This window comes from Phodopus roborovskii, unplaced genomic scaffold (genome assembly GCF_943737965.1).
Source record: "Phodopus roborovskii unplaced genomic scaffold, PHOROB, whole genome shotgun sequence".
Taxonomy (NCBI): Eukaryota; Metazoa; Chordata; class Mammalia; order Rodentia; family Cricetidae; genus Phodopus; species Phodopus roborovskii.
Genome location: NW_026125281.1, coordinates 9,773,057 through 9,798,226, shown reverse-complemented (window position 1 = coordinate 9,798,226; position 25,170 = coordinate 9,773,057). Strand labels below are relative to the sequence as shown.

At 43.9% G+C, this 25,170-nt stretch overlaps 1 protein-coding gene across 1 annotated transcript in view; it reads left to right on the top strand.

Annotated features, from left to right (window-relative positions):
- Positions 1-1,913: 1,913 nt before the first annotated feature.
- Positions 1,914-25,170, top strand: part of Sulf1 (sulfatase 1) — a 125,612-nt gene continuing 102,355 nt past the window's right edge. Inside the window, exons 1-2 of the mRNA XM_051197007.1 lie at positions 1,914-2,265; positions 12,419-12,513. The gene's annotated coding sequence lies outside the window, so the exon portion shown is untranslated. The remainder of the gene's footprint in view (positions 2,266-12,418; positions 12,514-25,170) is intronic.

Genomic DNA, 25,170 nt, shown 5'->3' with positions numbered 1-25,170 from the left:
TCTCCTAAATAACAGGATGGAGCTTCCAGCCACCAGACGTGGAATTTAAAGCATGCTGCTTTGGTCAAAGAATAACAGAGGAAATGTCACCAAGAACATGTTAATAAAAAGCCCAAAGAAGGCTCTATTCACCCCACGTCACGAGAGGGAGAGCCGTTGCCATTTCTACACAGGTTCCCTAAAATGCATCCCCAAGTGTGTTAGTGTGGAAAAATCCAAGTTTCAGGGGATTGTATGGAATAAGCTGTATTGTACTTCGTCTCTTTTTAATTATACTGATTTATTTATATATGTCAGGGGGCAGAACTTGCAGAGGTCAGAGGGGAGCTTGCTGAAATATTTTCTCTCCTTCCACAATGGGTTCCAGGGATGGAACTCAGCTTGCAAGGTGCAAGGGTTAGCAGCAAGGGCTTTTACCAACTGTCATGCCACTGGGTCATAACTTGTTCTTTATGGACATCTTCTGTGAGTAGCAACAGCTTCACAGATGCTAGTTGCCCTGTCCCTCTCCATCTTATGTCCTGAAGAAAGGCAGCTCAAACTGCTGTTCCCCTAAATGTGCAATAAAAGCTGTGCCTCTGTTTTTGCTAGTGCAAGCCTGAAACCAAGGGTCTCGGGTGTGCTAGGCCAGGATTCTTCCTGGTACTGAGCATATCTCAGCCTCTCCCCTTTAAACATACAAACACTTTCAACCATCCAAACAAGTGAAGGGGGCCATCAACCCTCACCAATCTATTACACATCTCCAACAACCAAGATCTGCACTCATGGGGGGGATGCTCTTGCATAACTCCCAAGATACCGGTAACCTAATTCAATGCTACCCAGGCTTGGTGGCTCACACCTTTAATCCTAGCACTGGGAAAGCAAAGGCAGGTGGATCTCTGTGAGTTTTGAGACAGCCAAGGCTATAATGAGACCTGATTTCAACCAAATTCAACGAACTCATCATGCTTCTGATATTCTTGAGGCTCTGATTCACGCCACGGACACCAACAACACGGCTTCCCAAACCTAGGAAGAAGTAGGTTTGGGATAGCTGGTGAGCTATGGTACCCAAAAGCAGTGTCAACAGCAGGACGAGAAAAATTGAGTGAGCTTTTTCAGGAGACCAGAGATTTGAACTGGCAGATGGTGTGAGTGAGGCTTGGGATACAAAGACTGCTAAATCCACCTTTTGGACGTGATTCTCCTAAGATGCTGCCCTGTGATGATACTGGAGGGCGGCGCTGGAAGTGAGAAATTAGTGTGCAGACAAAAGTTGTGGGCTTTGAATGACAGGACGGGAGCCTTCACACAAGGGGGATTGTCACGGGCCGGATAATAGTAGTCTAAAGAAGATACAGTAGCAAGCTGAGGTGCGGACTGTGGTGGGGAACTTTCTCAGATGACCCCGGCTGGCTGGTTGGGCTCACAGAGAAAACAACTGAGACCCAGACAGGCTTCAGAGGACTCCACCGAGTCTGGGAGACTCAATGCAAACCGCCATTAGGCAAAGGTAACCGGGAATCATGAGAACAGCACCGGGTCCGGGTCTAAGAATGATTGGTGTTTACTAAGTGCTGGCCTCCGGAACGCCTGGCTTTCCGAAGCCCACGTCTTCCTCATCCATTCCATCCTGCCACAGGCGGCTACTGTACCGGGTGCTCCAGGCGCCAGAACCACATGCCTGGAAACCCTGACTGCCTTCCCGCCCCTCCCCTCCCCTCTCCTCCCCTCCCCTCCCTGCCGGCCAGCTGCAGCCCAGTTTGTTTGTGGAGGTTTGCATACTCCTATTGGGGTTGCCTTTTTTTTTTTTTTTTTTTTTTTTTTTTTTTCCAGTCAGTTCAGCGGTGTCCCGAAATTCACCCCCAGTGGAACTTCTTCCTCTGCTCCTCCTCTTCTTGGAACTGCCTTTTGTTTGTCTGGCAGAGCTGGGTCTATGGGGGTGTGTGATGATAATAATACGCAGGCCTTATATAACTGCATCTTGCAAAGCACTTCGCAGACAGTCCCCAATGAATCTTGGAGCTGGTGTCAGGCTGGGGCAGCTTTATCTGCAAGTTGGAAATCCGAGGCCCAGAGGCCAGGAGGGAGGAGGGCGGTGGGGATCAGAGGCCAGGCCTCCCAGGCTCCTGGAGCCCCTCAGAGGTCAGGGCGATAAGGAACAATGAGTTTCCCATTCTGGAGGAGGAAGGAAGTCCCGCTGCCACCTAATCTCTGCCCCCCTGCCTCCTCCCTGCTCCCAGAACCTTTTCTCTGGAGAGGACTTTGAAGGCGGCTTCTGTAAGTATGGTGATCTTTTCCTCGGGGAGAAGGCAGGCTTCCCTTCCTGCCTCTTGGGCAGTTGGTGTTTTTATGATCTTATCCCTACTTGGGACGACTAGATGATGGAAAACATGTCTCTGGCCAAAGTCCTCCACCCTCCCAGTTTGTCCTACGGATAATAAGGGGGACAAGAGGTTTCAGCTGATAATTCACTTGACAAAATAACATCCAGAAGGGGCGCTTAGACTGACCCTTGGGGGCATTCTAGCCCAGCCTAGTCTGGCTGTGTGCATGGGGTGCCCAGCCCTCACAGGAAGGAGCCGGGTTATGCAGTTGGCTTATTAGACCACAGAGGCTGAGACTGTTTTGATCTTCAGTTTCTCTGTCCTGACTACTCAGAATTTCAGGTAAATAGAATTGTTGGACATTTCTTTTTACACTTATGAAATAAATGTCAACTTTCACAGGAGGCCCAAAACTTGCACTGGCTCTACAAACTGTAACAAACACTGTGACTTCCGTGGGCGTGTTCGGTTTTATTAATTTTTTTTTCACTGCAGGACCAAAGGGTTTTAATATTAAAGGAGCATGGACAAGAGCTTCTTAAGCTCTGGCAAAGCCCAAAGCCAGATTATTAAACTCGGTTTCCATTTTTAAAAAATGCTACATTCATGAAATATTCAGCTCAGGGGTGATGTTTGTGACTTTTAGAGGTGACCTCTCCACAACCCTGTGGAGCAATAGAAGGAAGATGTAAATTCTGAACAGGTAGAACTATTATTGTTAGTTGAACAAGCCAAGGAAATAAAGTTCTGTTGGAGGTAGTTGTACAATTTGCATTTATAAAACCATGACTGTATCTCATCATATCATGGAAAATGGAAAGGTATTATTGCTTGGTACTGTTTCAGGGAAGAAAATTAAGAAAGGTGTAAGAATGTCTATCTTTGGATGCTCTAAGTGCTGTGATTAATTCACTGAACTGTTGTTACTTTAGACAGACATAAACATTTACCCTGTATGAGAGAGTTGTGTGTATATGTGTGTACATGTCTGTTGTATCTACCTAGCTCTCTCTGTTTTACATGTTAGTATGATATGCAAAATGGACCAAATGAAATTTTTTTTATCAAGTTTCACATTGTGATAGTTATTCTCTATTTAACAAACATTGGAAACATAATGGAATTGTGTCTGTTTTAAAGGTTTTCTTTAAGTCATATGTGCTGCTCCATGGTTGTAATCCAAGCATTTAGAAAGCTAATCCTGGAGGATTGTGAGTTCAAGGCCATCCCAGGATACAAAGGGAGCTCGTGTCACAGAATTAAAAAAAAAAAGAAAAAGAAAAAGAAAGAAAGAAAGAAAGAAAAAAGAAAATGATAGTTCTCTTTCAAATTATCTGTGGCTCTCAAGAAAGTCTAAGATGTAATTAAAGCTGAGCCCTGGTTATTTTACCTGTAAATTTGATCAGGTCCATCAACACTGAATGCTAGGCTCTAGGAAGATCAGCCCCACTATCTCCATCTTATCCTCCCTCACAGCAGAAGGGACACAGACAGATAGGAGGCAGATCTGTGTTCGTCGGCAGTCACCTGAGGACCAGTAGCAAAACCTCTGTGACATAAGACCAAAGCTGTCCCCAAGAGAGAATGTTGAGAAGCCTAAAGTAATTTAGGAAGAGTATCCAGCACAGGAAGTAATATAGGAAGAGTATCCAGCACAGGAAGTAATATAGGAAGAGTATCCAGCACAGGAAATGATATAGGAAGAGTATCTAGTACAGGAAATAATATAGGAAGAGTATCCAGCACAGGAAGTAATATAGGAAGAGTATCTAGCATAGGAAGTAATATAGGAAGAATATGTAACACAGGAAGTAATATAGGAAGAGTAAGTAACACAGGAAGTAATGTAGGCAAAGTGTCTAGCACACCCGTTTGAACATAGCACTGGCTCAGTACATTTTGAAGCTTTCCCATTTATTCTTGTTTTCATCTTTTATTTTTATTGCCATGCAGTAGAGGCACATGATGCCTATAATCCCAGCACTTGGGAGGCAGAGGCTGCTGGGTCTCTATGAGTTGGAGACCAGCCTGGTTTACAAAAAAAGAAAAAAAAACAAACAAACAAAAACAAAACAAAACAAAAACTTTATTTTTGTTTAGATATGTGCCTGCCATGGGTTTCTGAGTGCCCATGGAGGCCAGAAAAGGCCAGTGGGTCTCTTGGAGCTAGAGTTCCTAGTGATTCTGAGCCACCTGGTATGGATGCTGGGATCTGACCTTGGGTCCTTTGGGTTCTTTGGAAGAGTAAGTGGTCCTTCCTAACCACTGAGCCATCTCTCCAACCCCTGCTTTTGTTTTTGACCTCACTAGTGGGTGGATGACATGCTGTGTTAAGCAGTAGCAATGTCCAAGTCTTGACTTGGAAATGTCTTGACTTGGAAAAGTTGTTGATCTAGGAAACAGACCAAAACAACATATGATCGCATCACTGTTAACTTTTATATCTGCAAACAAAGCATTGAGAAACTGTACCCAACTCAGGATGGTACTTTTGTCTCAGGAAGTCAGGGACTTTTCACGAGGTGATGGTGATGATCTGGGTTTCAAAGAATAGGGTGCTGATACAAAAGAACCTTCCAGAAGGGAAGGTCACGCCAATAGAACAGGAGGTATAGGCAAGTCTGTGAAAAAGAACTGAGTATTAAGTCTGAGAGAGTTACTCCAGTGTGATGGTGTGCCCCATGAATTCTAATGGCACACACACACCCACAGACCAGCTTCTGAACAGTGTTATTTCTAGTTCTATCAAGATGAGGAGTGTGGACCATTGCTAATTTATTACATCACTAAGACATTGGTTCTATGGACAGTGTAACTTCTTTGGGCTGCTGTGTTTACATCAAACCCAGGTTAGTGAGTGATGCAGCCATCTGTAGCCCAGCACTGCAACTCCTCCATGTCCATCATTTTGGGGGTCTGATTTTTATCCAAAGGAGAGAAAAAAAAAACTTATAAATTGTGTAGAGCTGAGAAATAGAAAGTGATGTGACTCATACAATATTCTTGATTGTTTGTGTTTGCAGTACAGGGGATGAAGTCTAGGACCTTCTGATGCCACAGCTATACTCCAAGACCTAGAAAAGCTTTCTATAGGTCTCCTAGCAACCGTGTGAAGTGTGGCCAGCAAGTGGAAATTTACAAACTAAAGAACAGTAAGGAGACTTCTGTGTCCAGATGTGAAGCCCCGAGGCCTGACTGTGAAGGTGTACAACAGACTAAGATTCCAGGCCTATTTAGAAGGTAGAACATTCTTGACTTGGACCTGGATGCATGGAATGAAAGGACAAGAAACTTGTACTATAGTAGTTTCAGATGCAGGCAGCTGAGTAGCTAGCATTAGGGAGACACAGGGGAACAAAAGTAAGTATGAGCAGAGAAGAGAGTTCATTGTCGGTGTTGTTAGTAAGGGATTGTGTCAGTAAATAAAGAGGGGTGTGTGTGTGTGTGTGCACGTGCACTCGTGAGTGTAAGCCAGCGCACAGCCATGGTTCTTCCCCCTCAGCCCACTGTGTTCACCTTGTTTTGCTTTGTCTTTGAGACAAGCTTTCTCACTGTGACCTAGAACCCACCACTCAGGCAAGGCTGGCTGGCCAGTCTGCTCCGGGGACCCTCCCAGTGCTGGTATCACAGACTCACCACCACTGGGCTTGGCTTCTTAATGTGGAACCTGAGGATTGATCCCAGGTTCTCACGCCATCAGGGCGAAGAGCTTGGCTGACTGCGTCTCCCTGCCACATCTCAAGAACAGATTTTTAAGAGTGTAACATTGACAGGTTTTCCTCTATGTAATTTTGAGTAGAAATGTGAAGACTAAGCCCTCTTATGTCTTAAGGTTCCCAACAAACATCTGTATCCTAGCTCACTGGACTTCATGCATGCTTGGTCTTGTCTGCTGAGTTGTGTTCTCATTAACTTCAAAAGAGGAAGGCCGTGATCTTAGTGTGCCCATTCAGGGATCCAGGGATGAATGTTTATTCACAAGCCATCAGCACTGAGCAGATTTCTCTGGTATCATATACTCATATACTCAAAAAGCAGTCCTCTTCGCTCATGGAAAAGAAAGCTTCGGCTTCGGTGGCTTTCACTTATGTACAGGCCCCACCCCAAGACCCAAACAACACTTCCATTTCCTTACCTGGCCTAGGAGAGGTCTGCAATAATTTCTCCTAAATACCACCAGCAAGGCCCTGCCATTCTCCAGTATAGTATGGAGATACAGAGTGACATTCAAATTTTATTTCTTTTTTTTTTTCAAATTTATTTCTTTTTATTTTGTGTACATTGGTATTTTGCCATGGCTGTTGGGTCCCTTGGGACTGGAATTCCACACAGTTGTGAGCTGCCATGTGGGTGCTGGATATTGAACCCAGGCCCTCTGGAAGTGCAGTCAGTGTTCTTAACCACCGAGCCATCTCTCCAGCCCTGTAATTTATTTCTTTAAAGACTTAGTCTTATCATTTTAGGTAAAAATTGTGTGTGTTTGTGAACATAGGGAATGCACACAAGGCTGGAGTCCTTGGACCCTCTGGAGGAGAGTTTCAGGGTGGTGGTGAGCTGTGATGTGGGAGCTGAGAACAGAACTCGGGTCCTCTGTGAGAGCAGTAGAGCTTAACCTCTAAGCCATCCTCCCAGCGCTGGCGATTGGGAATGTTAACATTGTAAGCACACAGAAAGACCTACTTAACAGACAGGAAGCTGCGACTTTTCAATCTCGGGATCTGATTTCTTGATAGGCTTGGGTTTCTCAACCCCTTTCACCCTTTCTGAGCTCAGCACTTAATCTTCTATGGCAAAGCATCTCAGATTTCCTGGATTTCTGAGCTCTCACCCCACCTGAACACGACAGAGCAAATGCCATTGATTATGAAAGAGACTTAGCCCCAGACACTGTGGCTCAGCTTGTAAACGTGTATAAGATTTCCTCTCAGTAGTTTAAGCACAGATTCAGGAAGTGATTTCTGCCTCTAACATAAAAATTTAAAAATCATTTCTTAGATAGTATTTGATTATAATCTAAACTCCACTAGCCTTCCCACCCACCAATTACTAAAACTTTGGAAATTATCTTTGACTTTTGGGGGGGGGGTGGAGGGGAGCTGGAATTAAACACAAACTATACAGATGGTTGGCAAGTACTCTGCCATGAAGTTATATTGCAAGCCCTTCTGGTTTTTGATATGATGACAATATTGCTGTTTTTGCCAAAATGACTTATCATTGGGTGGGAGCTGTGAAGGAGCATTTGCCTAGTGTGAGTGAAGCTAACCTTTTGACCTGTATACACACTACGTTATGTGTGTGTGTGTGTGTGTGTGTGTGTGTGTACGCATGCACACACACAAAGAGAGAGAGTAGATAAAAATCTAATTAAAAATAAAAAAGTAATGACAAGCATGAGGTAGACATGATACACACCTGTAATTTCAGTACTTGGGATGCTAAAGTAGAATTGTGAGCTCCAGGCCAGCCTAAGCTAAGTAGAAATTATCAGACCAAGCTGGACTATATCGCAGGAGAATGTGTGGGGAGGGGCAGGGAAGACGCAGCGGGGAGGGAAGAATGGAAAGCAAAAGACAGGAAGATTGCCCTGGGTTTAAGTTATGAATTCCAGGTCAGCCTGAACTACACAGTCAAACCTCACCACGCAATCCTGAAATGAGGAAAAGTGGGCAGGAGAGATGGAGGAGAGAGAGAGAGAGAGAGAGAGAGAGAGAGAGAGAGAGAGAGAGAGAGAGAGAGAGCAGCTGGGTGTGGTAATTTATGGCTCTCATTCCAGTACTTGGGAGGTTAAGGCAGGAGAATTTCTGTGAGCTCACAGCCATTGTGGGCTGCATAGGAAATGCCAGGTGGTCCTGGGCTCTGGATTAAGACCCTGCGTGATCTCTTCCTACGAAGTAGAGGAGGAGGAGAGGGACGAAGCACAAGAAGAGGGAGGAGAAAATGCAGTTTGCCGCGTGGTGCCAAGCCATGTGGTTCCACGTTGAGGCCTTGCAGGCCGGCTGGGCAGCAGGGCCCTTCCTAAGCTACTGCTGTATCGCCATGGTTTCCCTGGGTACGCAGACAAGGGCTTCCTCCACCTTTCCGGGCTGCTTGTCTCCATCCACAGCGTCTGAAGTGCAGATGGCCTCGGGTGCCCCAGCGCCAAGGATGCAAGGCTTTGCTTACTTCTGGGCTCAATGGAAAGTTGGAAAGTTCTAAACTTCTCGTGTTTTCTGGCCTCACGTTATTGCATATGAACCAATAATCTCACAAGCACGCACCATTCACCATGCCGGGGTTATGTGTGGCAACTTTCTAATGAGGACATTTGGGGCCTTTGGACCATCCTTTAGGGAAAGCAGTTTGGGACCACTTTCTCAAGGTCAGAGGAGCCAAGGCAGAATGCACTTGAGCAGCAAGAATGAAACCACCACTCAACCCTACACGTGTTTCTTTCTTTCTTTTAAATTTATATTTTATGTATGAGCACTCTGCATGTACACCTGCAGCCAAACGGGGGCGTCAGATCCTATCATAGATGGTTGGGAGCCACCATGTGGCTGCTGGGAATTGAACTCAGGACCTGTGGAAGAGCAGCCAGTGCTCTAAACCGCTGAGCCATCTTTGCAGTCCTGCCCCCGCCACGCCCACATGTTTCTGATTGTGATGTGTGCAGAGAAAAATAGCTCCAAGACACAGCTTAAAAAAAAAAAAAAAAAATCCATCACCATCACAGCATTTCACTAACCACGAACAGTGTGAATGTTTTTCACCAAGGCCTGGGGTTTTAATGACATTCCTCTGCAGCAAAATCTGATGAGTTGGTGAAGTTGAAAAGCCAAGAATGCAGCCCTCTGAGGCATGGAACAAGAAAAGAATGGCGTTCGTTCACCTAGCTCTTGTAGCCAGATTCACACGCAACCAAATGCACAAACATGGTGGCACAGAAAGCTGACCCATGTTTGCAGGTACAGTAGGAAGCTAAGTGCTACCTCCCTGCAGATTACCAATAGGTGAAAGGCAGGCACTCATCCGTGGATGTGCCCGAATCTTACAGACTTTGAAACCAGGATTTCAGAGGTCCAAGGTCCTCCAGTCTCAACTTACCCCCTCAGTCTAGAAATAGAAAAACAGACTCAGAAGCATGTGAGTGTGTGTGTGTGTGTGTGTGTGTGTGTGTGTGTGTGTGTGTGTGCCTCATGCGACACTTCTGAGTCTTAGGCCAAGCCATTGCTTGCAGAAATTGTCTAACTTCAAAAAGAGAAAGGGGCGAATGACTCAGAGTAAGACTATCCGCTTCATGACCTAGTTTCACTGCGGGACAAGAATTAATTTTTAATTTTCCAAAGATGGGTTTGTTTTTATTGTATGTGTATGAGGTGTTTTTCCTGCATGCACTCACGAGCAGCATCTGTATGCTATGATGACAGGCAGAGGCCAAGACAGAATTGGACCCCCTGGAACTGCAATTCCAGACAGCTGTGAGCTGCCATGTGGGTGCTGGGAATCGAACCCAGGTCCCCTGCAAAAGCAGCCAATGCTCTTATTTGCTGAGCCATCTCTCCAGCCACTAATTTTATAGTTTTTAATACCACTAAAATTAGGTATTTTTAAAAATCAAATCTGAGCAAAACCTAAGACAAACCAAGAGTCAATATGCAGTTAAGATCCTGACTGCCTGACCGCCTTGTATGGTGATGATCAGAACTGCCTGGCAGTTGCCAGAGCTACTCTGCTGTGGCAAGAGGATTAGGAGGCGATGGAGCCTATGACACAGCTCTCTGGGAATAATCCTCCAACCTGACAGGAGAGACAAGACAATCAGGGGCCACAGGGACAATAACAGACCGCACAGTGAGTGCTACATTGTATCTCAGGTTATACTGCCGAGAGCAAGGAATAAAAATTGGACTTGTCAGATATGGGACCGGTGTTGATGTAAGGGGGCCCACTTACAATGTTAACACGTGGAGCAGAGCAAAGTAGACTTTCCTAGGCTAGAGAAAACTGGGAGGATGCTGTGGTTTGAGTGAATGGCCCCGCCCCAATGGGAGAAGATGATGCTGTGGTTTGAGTGAATGGCCCCGCCCCAATGGGAGGAGCTGATGCTGTGGTTTGAGTGAATGGCCCCGCCCCAATAGGCTCGCATACTTGAATACTTAGTCCCCAGTTTACAGAAGTGTTTGGAGGCGTGGCCTCGTTGGAGGAGCTGTGCCACCAGGGCCTATGTTGACTTCAAAGGACTCATTTCCTGGTATCTCTCTCTGCCTCCTTCTTGTGGATCAGGATGTGGGGTCTTAGCTGTTGCTGCTACCGTGCCATGCCTTTGTTCCATCATCACAGACTCTAACCCTGAAACTGTGAACTAATAAAGGCTTTCTTTAAGGAACTGCCTTGGTCATGGTGTCTTATCACAGGCATTGGACAGCCCGAGGGAGTGAGGCTAAGGGACTCTTTAGTCATGGTACCATGAACAACTTAACTGGGCCTGGAGCCTCAGCCTTAGTTTATGCTATCCGATGAAATGATCAAAGCTGTGTGCCATACGTTTCCTGGTGTAGACTGTGTGACTGATAACCGGGGCTGTGTTCCTACACTGGCGTTTGACTCTGGGTGTTCAAGGAGCAGGCATGGATTCCGGCTATCTTATTCTTTTTCACCTGCCTGTAACAATTGCCAAGTTGTCATTTGAAGCATAAGAAATCAAAGTCTATACTGATGGTTTAGAAAACCCTTGTACTTGTTTTCTCAACCATAGACAAAGACACACACACACACACACACACACACACACACACACACACACACATATATATATATATATATATATATGGCAATAAATCCACTATGCAACCCAGAATTAATTATTCAAAGTAGTTCAAGTGATATTTTGTGGGAGAAACTCCTCATAGTTTTTCAAGAGGATATAATCCTCTTATTAGACCCAGAGAGTGCCTGAATTTTAAGCCCTGTTTTTTTTAAAGGAGTGTATGAGTTAGAGTAACTCAAGATCACATAGCCAGTGAATATTGTCACCTGGAATTCCACCATCTGCCCCCAGAAACATGTCCAGAGCAGTGCCAAGAAACATGTAGTGTTTATTACCTTGATGTTAGACTCTGCAGATGACCACAGCCAGATCACCCTGCATCATAGTGAAGTGGAAGATGCTTTTGTTAGGTGAGCTGGAGGCTAAGCCTAGGGCCTTACTCATGCTACACACACACACACACACACACACTAACCCATCCCATACCCACTCCCTTGTCTCTACCTTTCTTCTCCAGAAACTCTCAAGGAACATGCAGAATTAAAGGTGTAAGCATTTCCATGTTTTCTCCCAAATGTATACATCTTTTATACATACATACAATTGTACTCACCCACGGAGAGGTAAGAAAGCTTCAAGCTTTACATAAATCTCTCTTAAAGGTTGGTTTCATGAGGAAGACTCTAAAAGCAAAGGAAATGTTGAACAGTTAAATGGTGTGTCACTTTCCTATTCTCTCCTAGTATTTCCTCATCTAACTTACACATTATGCACACATTTACCCAGAATGTGTGCATGCTACATACACATGTTAAATATGGTACGATAGACTTCATTAAAAAGATATTGAAACAAGTGTTGCTCTTATGTGAAGTGTCTACATTTATTGTGGACACATTTTCACCTGCTGTAAATGCAAAATGGAAACAAACTGAACCTCTTGTAAAGCCGTCCTTTGATACTCATCAAATAACAGCTTAGGAAAGATTCTATGATTCAGCGCATTTTCCTTAAAAATAGATCCCACAACCTGAAATTAGACGTCCCTCGACTTTTAAATGTGGGACACACTATAAACCTTTTAAAAGGAACTCTCCTTTATTGAAGCTATGAAATCCAAGCAAAGAATAATATGAAATGGTACTAATGGGAAGCCATTCCCTTCCAGAAAAGGCAAAATGGAAGCTTCTAGAAAAGGGTTGAATTACCTGGTATACCTCTAAGAATTAATGTGTGGTTTTCAGAAGATTGTTCCCAATGATGCTCTCCTTTTGCGGCTGTGAAAGGGTGACATCTGAGGGATGAGAGACATTCCTGACAAAAATGCAGTTGATAACGCCTTTGTTCTCCATCCCAGGTGCTGAGGGCCAGCTGCCATCAGCTGCAGAAAGTGAATTTGGCAAATGACATGAAGGCTCTTGGAGACAGAATCGTCACAGGGAAGCTTCAAAGGTATGCATAAATGCTTTCTCTCTTAACTAATTGAACCTGGACCACCTGAGCACAGTGTACCACTTTAGCTAGCAGAAGGGAAGATTTAAGAGCTAACTGGAACCAGAGTCCACGGTCCTACCCCCTTCTATGCCATTCTCCATGATGGTGGAGAGAGCTAAAAGAGGCCTTGAATGTGGCAGTCAGGTGGTGACATCAGTCTTCAGGAATGCCACACATGGCTCATAGTAAATAAGACAGGAAAAGGGTGCATGACTTAACACGATACGCTGTTCAAAAACTAGGTAGAGCTCTGCCTCACAAGAGTACGAAATGCTCGGCAGGCCAGCCACCTCCGTCCCAGTGCACTGCCATGTCAGAGGGCACAGATGTTACCCGTCTTCTTCATTGCTCGTCTTCGTACGTTTTTGCCTAAGAAGAAAAGTGTTAGCACCTAGAATGCCTCGGGAATGGGAAGAACTGTGGAGACCTGGCACGGCGATTAGACGCTGGTCCCAAGAACACGCTCAGGAGAGTGCAATTCAGCACCAGCTCAAGCTTATGTAGTAGAAACTGTTGAGTCCTTTTGGTCTCTGTTTCTCCTCTTTAGCATCCTACAGCCTTTGCTTGGTTCTCCTTCAGAGACATGCATTGGCCCAGGTTGTCTTGGAAACAGCCCCCTCGTCACTAGAAACCTCAGACTTCCACACAGGGAAATAAAACAAAGCAAAACCTGCTTTGTCTGGGCTTCAGGTCTGTCTTCTGAGCGTGTTTTATTCAGCCTCCCAATTCATGACAAGTGAAAGGGAATGAGTGGAAATGTCTGGGCACCCAGGGTGACTGGAGTGTATTAGACACTACACTCCACCCTAGACACTCCCCAGCAATTTTCCTCTTTCTGGGAGCTTTGCAGATGGGGAGGGATCTCGCTATGACATTCAGGTCACTCTGTTTGTCATCTGCACGTGGAATCAATCTCCTTCTTTTCTTATTCAGACTGGAAACTTCAAATTTCAGGTCTGACTGGCTGACCCTCTTCAACCACGTCTGCATTCGCTTTGCCTTGACCCTCCCATCCAGGGAGTTTCATAGAAACAAATGGTTCCTTTTAGGATGGATCCGGGCCGTTGAGACCGTTTTACTGACGGGGGCCTCAGAATTGTGGCCCGTGCCATTTTCTTTGCTTCTCTGTTTATGCTGTCACTGGATATTGTTCTTTTGCATAATATTCCTCAAGACTTACCTGTTGACAATAGGGAGATGTCTCAACCTATAAAAGTGTGTGCTTCTGAAATCTGATACCTGAGTTGGATCCATCCCAAGCCACATAAATGTGAAAGGAAAGAGGCTGCTTCACAAAGCCGTCCCACACCTGCACGGTGCTCATGACACTCATATTAATGAGTTTAAATGCAAGCACACACACACACACTCACACACACACTTACACACACTTACACACTCACTCACACACGCACACTTACACACACGCACACTTACACACTCACACACACGCTCACACACTCACTCACACACTCACACTCACTCACACACTCACTCACACAACACACATACACAACACACACTCACACACACATGCACACACTCACACGCTTACACACTCACACACACTCACACACATGCACACACTCACTCACACATTTACTTACACACACTTACACACTCACTCACTCACTCGCACACACTCACACACACATGCACACACATGCACACACTCACACACATTTACTCACACACACTTACACACTCACTCACACACATACACACACTCACACACACATTTACTCACTCACACACGCACACTCACATACACTTACACACTCACACACACACACATGCACACACTCACACACACTCACACACTCAGTGCTAGAACACATTCCTAGCATGGACAACAAACATCAGCATCACTAACAAAATAAATCCACTTCATTAACTGTAGAAGTTGGCATTTCCTCCAAAGTATATAACTCAAACAACTGAACCAGGAGATGCTGTGGGCAAACCTCCAGTGCCTGCAGACTTGGCGTATTAGTTGTTTTGCTTGTCCTGCAGTAGCATTCTTGACAGAAACAACCTAAGGGGAGGCCGATCATCTTGACTCACAGTTTCAGCACTATCACAGGAGGGCACAGTGGCTGCTGCAGCAGCTTCATCATCTGTGCGGTGAGAGCTCAGAGAATAACTTGTTTATATCCTGTCAGTTTAGGAAGAGAGTTTGTATGAAAACGTGAGCAGATTCACCTTTAAAGGTCTGCTCCTAGTGGCCTGTGTCAACTGCTGGGCATTCTCCCAAACAGTGTCAGCAGTTGAGGACTGAGTGTTCAAACACTGTGAAGGTCATTTCACATTCAAACACTGTGAAGGTCATTTCACATTTAAACCACTGTGAAGGTCATTTCACATTTAAACCACTGTGAAGGTCATTTCACATTCAAACACTGTGAAGGCCATTTCACATTCAAACACTGTGAAGGTCATTTCACATTCAAATCACTGTGAAGGCCATTTCACATTTAAACCATTACAGTTCAATTGGCAGATTAGCTTTTTAAAAAAAAAATCATTATTTTTATGTATATGAATATTTTGCCCAGGGAGACCAGGAGAGGGTGTTGTATTCCCTGAAACTGAAGTTGCAGACATGTGTGAGCTGAGAATCAAATCCAGGTCCTATGCAAGAGCAGCTAGTGCCCTTAAGTGCTGAGCCACCTTGCAAAAATTAGAATTTTTTCTCAAATTGTTAGTGTTCTGTGGTTCTGTGTGTGTGTGTGTGTGTGTGTGTGTGTGTGTGTAAGAGAAAAAAAAACACAGAATCAGAGGGTGTTTATGGGTACCATGTGGGTGTATTTTTCCAGCCCCTGGAAAACTGACTCTTGTTCTAAGGACAGACACATTGTCATGTGAAAGTCACCAAAAGGACACTGAAAACTGTCTCAGGACACTTGGGAACTTTTTAGTAGCCACATAAAAAATATTTACATATGGGAACAGATTATTACTATTCATTGAGCAGTTTCTAGAAATATTCTAGAAATATTCCCGTCCAAATGGAAATGGCTATTACTGTCCCTTCTGGGCTCTGATATGGCACTGTTGGACAAAGTTTGGTGCACCTAGGTGGGTTAACTTACAGTAAAGGCTTTGTCGTTTGTAAGGACGCTAAGACCTTGTGTAGCCCTGTTGGTGGCAGCTTGCTTTTGTTTTGAGATAGGGTCTCCCATAGTGTAGGCTGGCATCAAACTCACTGTGTAGCAAGGATGGCCTTGCATTTCTGACCTTAGTACTTGTACATCCCAAGCATTGGGATTTTAGGAGGGTACCTGAGGGTTGAACCCAGGGCTCTGTGCATGTAATCACTGTAGCTATAGTCTTGAAAACATCTAACTGGAATAGAAATTTTAAAGAGATATTTTGTTATATTTACTATTTCTCTCTCTCTCTCTGTGTGTGTGTGTGTGTGTGTGTGTGTGTGAGAGAGAGAGAGAGACAGACAGACAGACAGACACAGAGGACATTTGTGGGTACCACATGGGTGTGTAGGGGCTGGAGTATATAGGCTCCTTTGGAACTGGAGTTACAGACAGTTTTGAGCTGCAATATGGATGGGGAGAAACAAACTCAAGTCTGCTGAAAGCAATAAGCCCTTCGCCACTGAGCCATTTCTCCAGCCCCCCCAGGATGGCAATTGTTACCCTTCTAAGCATGCCTTACCTAACTCTATGCTTCTGACACCTTATTCTATATAATAAAGTCAAATGTAGTATATTATTTTAAATTTAAGTGACTTTAAAATTAGTCATCAACTGCACTATTAAACCACATCTTTTCAAAGAGTCTATATTTGATGCAGACCCTAAATACCGCTAAAAATCATTCATCTTGGTACCCAATAAGCATCTAGTGCTTTTCCAAATCCATGCCTATATACACTGTAGACCCTTGTTTTATGAAGACTCTTTCTCTGAGCATTTCCTATTAAAGAAGGCAGCAGAATGCTAATACAATTTAAAAGTATGTATTAGTTGTAAGACAGCATAATAGCTGCCAACCATGAAATTACATAAAGCATGAAAGGAAAACAAAACATTGCACACAACTCAAATGCTCAATCTATCTGTGTGGGTACACATTTGGTCTAATAATAGAGAATTACTTCTGTGTGGCTGCTTTCTAGTTTTAACTATTTGTTTTTGGATGCTACCGTGCTGGGCATTAAATCCTGCCCAAGCTCTTTAGCTTCCTCCAAAAGCAACAATTTTATGTAGTGTGTTTAGTATCTCATAGAAGCACATACATGGGAGACAGAGAACCTTATTCTGACTGTCCTTCTCTTGGTAACAAACAGCTTATACTTTGTGCATTGCCTTCTTTGTTTTCCTTCACTTGGGCATAACTCTCTTACATGGGCCGGGACCCATATGTTGCTTTGCTTTTCCCCCCACAAGACACAATATTCCAGAAGCACAGTGGGTAGGAAGTCTATGTGACTATATTCCAATGCTGCTTTTTATTTAGACACATTCTCTGCATTGTCCCCTCACCGCCTTTGAAGCTAAAATACCATGACATGTGTCTTCAATAAAAATCTAAGAGAAAAATCTAAGAAAGGAAAAGTCACATGTATTTGCATACATATGTGTACATAGTTAAGCAGATCTCTTTATATAGCACAACCCCAAATCCAGGGAGCTGGAGGGTTTATGGGCTTTTGTTTGTGGTGCTGAGGATGCAACCATCCTAAGGTGGATCTCTCCACTCTGGTCTACACTTGCAGCCTGGCGAGTTTGTGCTCAAAGAAGATAGTAGATACCAATGGGATGAGAAATATGGGTCTGTTGGGTTATACCATCTCTAGCTGACACAACCTCTGTTCTCATTTAGTCGAGACTTGTCCCAGCATTCAACAAGGCTACTGCTCAGCACTCTGACTACCAATAGAACAGTACTTTGTTTTACAGAACAAGGAAACCAACTATGGGGACACTGCCTGGTCAAGGAAAGCCCGCTCTGCCCTTGCCATAATGATACATTCTGATGGGAAGTTAACAGGAAGGACGCTATTTCCCTGTTGAGAGAATGTAGTTCAATTATGTTGAGGGTTGGGGCTGTGAGACATTCACAAGTGACCATCTAGAGAAAAAGAATGGGATGATGTCATTCTTTGCCAGGACAATCACTGAAATGAAATCAGGTCACACAACAATAGTCTCGTTCTGTGCTCAGAGCCAGAAGTAGTTAGAACAGATTCCTGGGCTGTGGCATTTCTCAGAAAGGATCTCAGGGCTCATGTGGTCATGTGAGCATGCCTGCCCCTAAACCCTGAAGGCATACAGGGCAAGCCGAGTCTTTCCATCTGATGTGGAAATGACCTGCACCGGGGTCAGTCAGTCGTTTAAGACCACAGTGTCACAATTCACTATTAAAAAGGAGTCCTGGTTCTTACAATGACGCATTTTCTGTAGAGAAACAGTACAGTCAGTAGCACAGCTTGGTACCAGGTACGATGTTTTTAGTCAGTGTTCCTACTTGTAGGAGAGTTCTGACTGGCACACGCCAGTTAAGAAGGAATGTATTTCTCTGTGCAGTTTCAGAAGGTCCCTTTCTGAAGGGAAGCACTTCCCTTTGCCCAGTTAGAGCACTTTTTTTTAGGGCTTATTAATTCTATTTCCAGAAAAACCATTGGGTTTGTGTTGGTTGATCCTGAGTTCCTAGATCCAGTGACGAATATACTCAACTATCGAGTCCTTCTCTCAGGGATATCCTAATTTGACCTCATTTATCTGCTTGTATTTCACACGAGTGCATGCTAATTACAAGCGACGGTTAGACTTTCGAAGAAGCCATCCCCAGAATAATTAGACAGGAAGGTCAAATCTGTTGTCACTGCCTTAATAGAGCTTCAGAGAAATTAGCCAATGGCCAAGCCTTTTTTCTTACATGGTTTTAATAGTAAAACTGAAATACTGCATGATGGAGCTTTACGGGGACACGCATAGCTTGAAGACTTGTAGAAAATGCTGCATTCTTAGTAAAAGCAGTGGTCTTCAAGGACGTGGATATATTCAGGCTCTTGTTTTTGTCATACATTATGTGAAAATGAAAAAAAATCGCGAAAAGGGGATTCATATTTATTTTGTGATTTTGTTCTTCAAATACTCGTAAGTCTCACCTTGTTATCTAAGGTGTTGGGGACATTGTGATCGGTTTGTGACAAATGTGTTTTAAAGTCCTTTTTGCTACTGCTCCCAGAGTGCAAAGCGGAACACTTAGATGGGGTCCTGTATCTAGGCGCAGACTCTAAACAATAATTTCTCGCACCCCCATTTGGAAATGAAAGGTAGATTTCCAACAGGATGTTTGGTAAAGGATAACTAATTTTTAAAAGATTCCTTCTATTTTTATCAGTATGTGTGTGTGTGTGTGCATGTGTGCCCAGGAAGGCCAGTAAGGGGAACTGGATTCCCTGGAGTTAGAGTTACAGGTGGGGTAGTTGTGAGCCTTCTGATACCGGTGCTGGGACTTGAGCTCAGGTCCTCTGCATGAGCAGTAAATACTCTTAATTGCTGAACCATTTCCTCAGCCCCAGAGTAATTATTTTAAATTTAAAAGTTAGTAAATAATTCTGGACAAATTGTCAGCACTTTTGTAAGCTCCCAAACTTCCACTTTCCATTTCCTTCCCATTTGTTCTTGCACGACATCTAAGTCACTTGTCTGCCATTAGCACACACCAGCGTTTAAAATGCACATTGTTCCTCTTTAAGCAAACCTATTTAGAAACCAAGTAATTTAGTTGTGGTGTCTTTTAATGAGATTCATAATAAAATTAATTTAAGAGCTATTAGCTTTTACATTTTTTTTTTTTTTTTTTTAGCAATAAGGGGGTTAAGTGAGTTGATGGGTTTTTGTGTACTGAGGACAGAGAGAGAGAGAGAGAGAGAGAGAGAGAGAGAGAGAGAGAGAGAGAGCACCTAAGTGGCCCATGTATTTAATGCAATTGACCCATCCACACCCTACAATTCACAGGCCCCTAGTGCAGCCAGAGGAGCCTGTGCCATGGCGCTTAGCACTGCATGAGACAGGGCCAGCTACCACACTGAGTGGCCACTGCTGGGCTATATGGGTTATAGGGATTTTGTCTCCTGAAGATAACAGCATGGAACCGAGAGAGCCTAGAACTTACCCTGGGACTGATGCTAGGCATTCACCCTCCAACTTTGCAGGGAATTAGAATGCACTTTTCTCAATTCCCCTCACTGGGGTGTTGTAAATAAAGAATGTAAAAGCACTTGGGGGGGGGGGGAGAGCCACAGGAAGCCACTCAAACATAACCTCTTGCTATTGTTGTAATGTGAAAAGACTAAGCCATTGTGTGCGATCATTAGTGCCCATCATAATGTTTTGTTTCCCCCATACCTTATTTCTCCCTCATTACCCTTTTAGTTCTGTCTATCTGCCAGTAAACTAATCCCAAAGTGTGTTTTTTCATGGTTGGCACATATTCAAAACTATTTTGCAAAGGAGAGAAGCCGTGGAATCCCCAGGGTTCCAACTCCATGTTCAGCGCCGCTGGAGAATTGTAAGTCAATGAAAATAGAATCAAGAACATTGGCATTAGAAGCAAAAGGAATCGGTAAGGATACAGATGCGGTCCTAATTGTTGAAGTTCAGCTAAGGGTTGGCTCTGAAGCATCAGACAATTAGGAAGAAGACCTGGCAAGACCAGCTCCCCAGGGAGGGGTCTGCTGCTTTTAATGTCTTGTTGATCGGCTCCTGCCATGCCCTAGAATGGTTGAAAGGCTGCCTTTATCAGGATCCTCTAGACAGAAGCCAGGGACACCGAGCACGCACACACATAACTGCCCCTGCTCCCCATGGCATCCCACAGCCGACTCTCGGTGTCCGCCATGGACTGCTTTCTCTCAGTTCAGTTTTCATGTTAACCTTTCCCATCCCTGAAGCGTGATTCACAGAAGCGTTCCATTCAAATATGTCACATCCGGAATCTCAGCTTAGTAGCGATGAAATGTCCCTTCCGGGTGAAAAGTGAGGAATGTAGCTTACATTTCTCATCTGGAAGCCCATCCAGCTTAATGAATTTTCTCCCCAGGTGTGAAAATATTAAGACAGGGATCATGCGTCATGACTTGTGTATACGTGTATGAGCATCCATTCTAGTAACAATTAGCCCTTCAAAGTGACAGACGATAGATAATTCTGACTATCAAAACACTGGGCTTTTGTAGGCAGCAGCTCATACTCAGTAGATGCTTGCAATTGACCTGGTTATAATTAGGCTAGGATATTGGGTTGTGTGGCTACCTGGAAACATACACAATGATGCCCACGGTTATAATGAACCGTCCCTGCTTTAGGGAGACTTGAGGAGAGTTGTGGGAGTTACCACCTGAAAAGATGTCTTTCCTGAAAGTCAAATCCTTCTCTTTTATCCCCAATTTATACTGATCCCTGAGGGAAATTAGCAGAGATTAGGAATGCACACTGCTGCCTGGGTTTGGATCCCTGCATTGCTTGTTTTGTTTGGTTGGTTGGTTTGGTGTCTCCCCCATCCCGAGACAGGGTTTCTCTGTATTTCTTTGGAGCCTGTCCTGGAACTCTGGCTGGCCTCAAACTCTCAGAGGTCCGCCTGCCTCTGTCTCCCAAACGCTCGGATTAAAGGCGTGCACCACCAACACCCAGCTAGCATTGCTATTTTCTAACTGGCTCTGTTTCTCTGTTACGGGTCAGATGTGAATGTCTTCCAAAAAAACGTACTTGCATCCTTAGTGTGTGTTTAGAAAGTGATCGGATCATGAGGAATCGGACCTAATCAATGGATTGGCCCGTTAGCGATTCATCATCTGATGAGAACATTGGAAGGTGGTGGAGACGAAGAGGGGCTTGGCTGGAGGAACACGGTCACTGGGAGTGTGCCCTCGAGGGTGGACATCATCCCTGATCTGTTCCTCTCTTCCTCTGTCCCTCAGTCTCTCATTGTTATACTAACCCTGCTTCTTGGGTGCTCTGGGCTGAGAGACTTCCCTCCACCACCATGTACCTGCCTTGTCACTACCTAAAAGCAATGGAACCAGTTGCCTGCGAACTAACTGAAACCGCTGACACCTGTACAAGATAATCTTCCTCCTTTAGGTTGCTCATCTCAGGGACAAAACAATGACTAATCTGAAGGTTAAAGGAAGATTAAAGGCAAAGAAGGAAGAAAAGGGTCTAAGTTACCACGAAGGGCTGAAGAGGAGATGGACAGATGGACAGGAGACGGATGCACGGGGAACAGATGGACAGAGCTTTGATGAAGGAAACTCAGTGAAACTGGGAATGAGAAGCCCTTGGAGCTCTGATTAAATTAATTATGGCTTTTGTTTTTTTTGGGGGGGGTTGTTGTTGTTTTTCTAGACAGAGTCTCTCTGTGTAACAGCCCTACCTGTCCTAAAACTGTGTCTGTAGATCAGGCTAGCCTCGAACTCACAGAGATCTACCTGTCTCTACCTCCCAAGCACCGGGATTAAAGGTGTGCACCACCACTGCCCAGTTAATTATGAAATTTTAGTAGAAGAGGTAAACGAACCTACTAAATGAGTCAGTGAAAAAGAACGGAGTCTCTACTTTACTCTCGGCTTTCCCTACCAACTTCTGTCTTCTTGACTTGTAATGATGGAGGCTCCAGTCATCTTGGTTCTGGTAGAAGAGGAAGATGCAAGGTTGCTAAATGCTCCAGGGGTGTGCATAGGACAGAGGAAAATAAATATAAAACTTAAGCAAAGAGGGTTCTATATACAGTAGTTATCCAAAATGCCTGTCTATAAATATTTTAGATTTCAGATTTATTTTTTTAAGTTTTAGAGGAGTTACTTGCATACATAGCAAGGTCTCAGAGGTAAGACTCAAGTCCAAACACAAAATGCCTTTATAGTTCATGTAAACCTTGAACACATAGCCTGATGGTACTTTCTTGCAATATTTTTTGATAACTTTGTCCATGAAATAATAGGTTGGATTTCTGCTTGTCACACAGTGTGGGTGCTAAAAGTTGAATTAAAGATTCTGAATTTTGAATTTATCAAAAGCCGACGGTTTGTAGTTTTGTTTATGGCATTTCCTACACTGATCTCACCATTGTTTATAGCTAATAGAGCCATGACTTTTTCAGTATTTATTTCTTGAAATACTTTTCTACAAACCGCCACTTCCTCCTAGAACTGCAACTACATGTGTGTCACTGTAGCTAATGTCCACCTGTCACTGAGACAGAATTCACATTTTCAAAGATTCCTGCTACAATGTTGCATTTTCTTCTGTTCAGTATTTCTATTTGGTTGTTTTTACCAGTTGCCATTACTTTATTATAGTCTGATCTTTCTTAAAATTCTTTGTTGTTGCTTGAGATGAGATCTCAATATCCACATCCCTGGCTGTCCTGGAACCCTGTGCAGATCAGGCTGGTCTCAAACTCCCAGAGATTTGCCTGCTCCCTCCTTCTGGGTGCTGGGATTAAAGGTCATGCCCATCTTCCTTAAAATCTTGAACAGATGTGCTACTTGTATATGTAACAAGGTAAAGTCCTCTCATAGACTAATTCCATCCTTTCTAGAAACCATTTCTCCCAAACTTTCCGCCCGAAAGCTCTCTACCCCTGTACTCTCGCCCCAAAGTTAGATCCCAAACCTTTTTTTTTTTTTTTTTTTTTTTTTTTTTTCCTTTCCTTCTTTCTTCCCTGCTAGCCACTGAAACCAGGGCCTCATGCATGCACATTCATGATACTTCACCACTGAGGTGTGTCCCTAGCTTTCCTGGCCCTTTTCATTTCTCTTTAAGACAAGGCCTTATGTGGCTCAGGCTAGCCTTGGGCCTCCTGCTCCCTCCGTCTGAGTAGCTGGGGTTACAGGCCAACACAGTTTTTTTTTCCCCCACATTTCTATTTTCATTGTGTCCCCATTAGGCAATGATGGGACCTCACTGAGCTCTGCATTCCCAGTAGGGAACAGAATGTTTAGCACATTGCAGACATTACAGATAATATTGGATGAAGGAATGAATGGCTGTTGTTAAAGCTCTCCGTAATGGTTAAGGTCTGTGTGTTAAGGGAAACTGATCTAAACGTCTATGTGTTTTTGTAACATGTGCTTGTTTTCAATAACAGAGAAGTCAACTGAGCAACCAAAGCCATATGAGCTAGAAATCAGTGCCGGGGCAGGGCTAGCTCTGTTCTAAACTTGCTTAACATTCTTCCTAACTCTAGGATTGCACCCAGAAGAAAAAAGCCATGTTCCCAGGAACAATAGGATGATGACGACATGAAGAAGGCAAATGGAATGTCTGCCTTCAGGGGATGACAACTTCTAGAGTCTTCCAAAGTACTCTGGTAGCTCTTTTAGTTAAACCTGGTTGGCTTTTTGACTGCCTACCTTGCTGCCCTCCTATGTCAAAAAGTCAACTCAGAAGGAAAGTTAGTCAAATTGCTGTCAATGGCAAGGGACAAAGAAGAGAAAGTCTTCCGTTTTCACGTTCAAGGGTTTGCTTTTGATTGTTTTTCTTTCTAGAGTCTATTTTAAAAGATTTGCTTGGTTTTATTTCATGTGGATGTGTTTCCCTACATGTTTGTGTATACACCCGATGTGTGCCTTCTGCCCTTGGAGGCCAGATAGGGCATCAGATGTCCTGTAACCAAAGCAATGGATGGTCAGGCACCAGGAGGGCGCTGAGAACTGAAGCCAGGTCTTCTGCAGGAGCAACAAATGCTCTCACGCTCTGAGGCATCTCTCCATGCCTCTAAAACCTCAATACAAGAGAAGTAGCTTTGTCATGACATAGCTTTCACAACTGAAAAAAATGTAGGATTTAAAACAATCAGTAATGTGCAAAATCTCTAAATATAGGTACATCTTTCCTTACCATGGCTGCAGTGCATTCCTGAAGGGACCCTAAGATTCAGAAGTCTCCCAGCTGTACAATGTACACACCACCTACTTTGTAGTTAAAATCCAGTTCTCACAATATTCTTATTATCAATAGTCAATAGTCTTCTGATGTTTAATCCCCCTCGGTGTCTGCAGCCCTTTATTTAATACAGGTCCTCATTCTGTGGTGACTTCCAACCATAAAATTATTTTATTGCTACTTCAGAACTCTAATTTTGCTACTATTATGAACTGTAATGGAAATATCTGATATGCAGAGTATCTGATATGCAACCCCTGCGGGGTCCTGACCCATGGGTTGAGAACCACTGATCTACAGGCATCTTAAAATTCATTTATCCTTTTCTCCCACGCTGTGTTTACAGCCTCTTTCAATTTAGTAGCAGTATTTTATGTCAAGGAAGTCCGCCCTGAGTACAATGTCCGCTCTCTTGGTTTCTTCTAGTTGTCTTTGGCAAGTCACCCTTTAACTCTGTCCTTTGATTACACAACCTGCCAGGTGGAAATAATAATTTGCCCTCTGCATGCATGTTAAGGACCCCGGCAATTGTAACAGTAGAACAAAAACCTAGTGCGTTATTGTGGCAAACATTTCAATGGAATGTTTGTTCTGTTTCAGGTCAGGGTGAAATGACATTAAAAGAATGAGATTTAAGTTTGTGGTTGCAAAACTGTTTAAAACTCGGGGTTTAATTTCACTTTGTCTTTTTGTTGTTTTT